This window comes from Rattus norvegicus, chromosome 3 (genome assembly GCF_036323735.1).
Source record: "Rattus norvegicus strain BN/NHsdMcwi chromosome 3, GRCr8, whole genome shotgun sequence".
In the NCBI taxonomy this organism is placed as follows: Eukaryota; Metazoa; Chordata; class Mammalia; order Rodentia; family Muridae; genus Rattus; species Rattus norvegicus.
The window spans coordinates 89429835-89433407 of NC_086021.1; the positions used below are offsets into that span (position 1 = coordinate 89429835).

At 38.7% G+C, this 3573-nt stretch overlaps 1 non-coding gene across 1 annotated transcript; it reads right to left on the bottom strand.

Moving 5' to 3' along the window:
* Nucleotides 1-2706: 2706 nt before the first annotated feature.
* Trnap-agg5 (transfer RNA proline (anticodon AGG) 5) lies at nucleotides 2707-2780 on the bottom strand. Its single transcript has one exon. It is a non-coding gene; the product is annotated as a tRNA-Pro (tRNA).
* Between the last annotated feature and the right edge of the window lie 793 nt (nucleotides 2781-3573).

Below are 3573 nucleotides of genomic sequence, written 5' to 3' on the forward strand. Positions count from 1 at the left end.
TATTGAGGCTACATCTGAACCCTTAGGAGGAATTTATGGTCCAGATATTCATCAATCTATAAGGACTGCTTTCCCTCATTTCAACAGGTAGAACAGGTTGACTTAAGCATCTATTATAATTAATTCATAAACTCTTGTTTTAGATTCTGCTAAATTTCTAGGATTATTTCTGGTTTTATTGCAGAAAGAAATAAGCAAGGTGATGAATTAACCTGCTGTATTTTTACTTCTACAGGGGAAAAGTTGGGAAGTGGCATCATTGCACATAGGTCCACAGGAACATTATGGATTCCTCTGGCTCCTCTGGCCCTAGGCCATCAAGGACAATGGTGGATGGCAAGGAGACAGTGGAAGTCACCAGAAACATACCAAGCCTTCAGCTAATGGGCAAAAGGTGATTTAAACCATATCATCAGAAGTCAAGTCTGAGCACCTGGGGTCAAGTCAAGGTCCAATATATCAAGGGAAACAACACTGTATGAGACACACAGAGTCCCTATGTCACCTGGGAATCTTTTTCTGGTGATGTTATCTGCTTTGACTTGTGTTTCTGCAGTGAAGTGCCTCTTGGCATACATATTGGTCTTATGTTCCCATCCTCCTTTGCTTCGACTTGTATGTTAGGTGAATCCAGCTCCTGTTATCTTTACTAATGACTCCATATTTATGCCTAAACCTTAGAATTTTAATACTCATTCATTCATTGATGGAGGGACTGTTTAAATTTCCTTGGGATTTAAATCACCCCTAATTTGCATAGGACATCATAACATTCGAGTTCCTATTAAAGAGCAAATATGGGCAAATATAGATCTCTTTTCAAGCTATTCTATAGATTAGTGGTTTTCAACCTGTGAGTGATAACTCCTTCAGTGGTGGTGGTGGTCAAACAATCCTTTTATAGTAGTTGCCTAAGACCATTGGAAAACCCAGAGACTTACATTACAAAATAGCAAAATTACAGTTAGACCTGGGCTTAGAGAGAAGTAGCAACAAAAAATGATTTTATGGTTGGGGATCACCATAACATGAGGAAGTGTATTAAAGGGTCACAGATTTAGGAAGATTGAGAACCTCTGCTCTAGATAATTCTCATCAATATAATAATATAACCAGTAATACTGGGCAGTTTTGATCTAATTCTTGGTGGCAGAGTAGTACATACAATGGTTCCACTGTTTTAATATTATTCATTACGTTTAGAATCTGCTTGCTCATAGGATACTGGTCCATCAATGACAATTAGATTTATCTACATCTCATATAAAAATACCCTGAATATCCTGCATTTAAAAAAGAAGAAAAGGTGGAGATGTCAGACCAGGGTTCAAGAATGGAGTCATATGAGAGAGAGAGAGCTCAGAGAGAGAGAGAGAGAGAGAGAGAGAGAGAGAGAGAGAGAGAGAGAGAGAGAGAGAGAGAGTTCAGAGAGAGGAGAGAGAGAGAGCGCTCAGAGAAGAGAGAGAGAGAGAGAGAGAGAGAGAGAGTGTGTGTGTGTGTGTGTGTGTGTGTGTGTGTGTGAAAACTAAGGTCCTGTGACCTTAGTTTGTCCAATCCTCTGAAGATATTCTTGGAATGAGTTCTCATGCCCTCCAGGTGTAGCATATAGGAGTGAGTTCACTTCTGGTTATTTTTTATTTGCTTCTCTGGAAAAACACGTTTTTTTCACGTGTGGCCTGTCCTGTGAGTGTATTCTCTACTTACGTGATTCCACTTAGCCCTGAGAATACAAATTCTCTGATGCTTTAGATATGTTGACTCTTGCTTAAGACTTCAATCTGCTTCATTTCTTAGCTCCATTCTCCTAGGTCCCACCATCTGTTGAGCAGTGAACACAATGATTCCTTTCTAATCACGGGACTAGAAATAATGAGGCCAAGAAGCCACAGTCACAAACCTCTGAAGATGTTCAAGTTTTTTAGATGGTTAGCACAAAATTGGAAAGCTAACTGGCATAGTATTTATGCAAATAAGATAAGCGCTTTGTAGAGAGGCACACATTGTAAATATTTATTTCCTATTGTTTTTTTTTCTTCCGGACTCCCCTCTGGAAGCTACTGGAGTACATTCTCTTTTATTTGTATAAAAGCAAATAAATGAAGACAGAGTAACAGCCACAGTGAATTCTGCTAGAGAAACAGATGATCAGGGTAATTTGCACACAGGTATCTACGACTGAAGCAGGTTCAGAAATTTCCAGATTTGTTATTTTCAAGGAGAGCGTACTGATAGAACAGAGGATGCATCAAAAGTATTGAGTGGATTTCCTTTTAAGATACTGTCAGAGCTTGTTAAATCAGTAATAGAGACAGAAATGTAGGAGACAAACCTTCCGAGAAGGTCTTGGATGTATCTCTTTTAGGTGATCTTTGGGTCAAGTTCCAACCTAGTAGCAGTGTGATCATCAAACTGCACATGACATGGCCTTATTTTATGTGTGGCCATTTGTCCCTGGGCTCCTGTTTAATCATTCTAACTTCTTTGGAATGAAGTTAGTAGCAAAGAAGTAGGACTTTCAGTACTAATTTGGGGTATAATTGAAAAGGTTGGGGACTTTAATGCCCCACTCCTGACTGTCCTAAAATATGGTTGTGAAGATGGCCCTGCTGCATGGAGTGTCAGCTTCACCTGATGCCAAAAATATCATTCAATAAATGTGTGCTCTCAATTTTTCTTGAGTTCTCTTCTCCTTTCTCTTCTTTTTTTTTTCAGGACTGGGGATCGAACCCAGGACCTTGTGCTTCCTAGGCAAGCGCTCTACCACTGAGCCAAATCCCCAACCTCTCCTTTCTCTTCTTTTCTCTAGGGACTTTCATACACTTTAAACCTCTCCCTTGCAGTTTATTCTAGATTCTTATCCAGAGAACTGGGCTTAGAGGAAAATAGACAACAATACATTAATTAGATAAAATGTGCTTAGGAGATGCAAAATGGAATTACAGTTTACTATACGGCAGTTTCTGAACACTACTGACATCAGTGTTTATCTGTGATAACGAAAAGATGCACTTCTCTCATGGAAATGACAGGGCTGAAAAGAAAAAGGTAAGTCCCCAACCCACTTGTAGGGAGCAAATAAAACAATTTAAGAAGCTGTTATAGGATACAGACATGAAAATAAAACACATTAATTTTAATGAAAATTAATTGACACATGTGTTTGGAGAATGGATGATAGAATACGGAAAATGAAGGGATGTTTTGTCTTAGCAAATGAGTTTTTAATGTAGAATTTTAATGGAAATATGTACTGATTGCTTTTAAGTAAGCTAATTTTCATTTTCATTACCATGGACTTCGGTGAGGTATTGTGTGAGATTCAGTAGCTTCTGTTTTATCTTTTATGTAATTGAGTTGACACTAAGTGTGTATATGTGATTCTATAGGGTAAAATGTGAAACCAGACTTCTCAGCAGCCCCGGGATCCTATGTTTATTCCACTAGGTGTCAGCAGAGCACCGCTCGCAATGTCTTGGTGCGTATTCAGTCACTGCTTGTTGTAAACAGGTTGATGTATGAAACTCGACAATGTAATCATCTTGTGCATTGCAATAATCGTTCTGTGCCTAATTT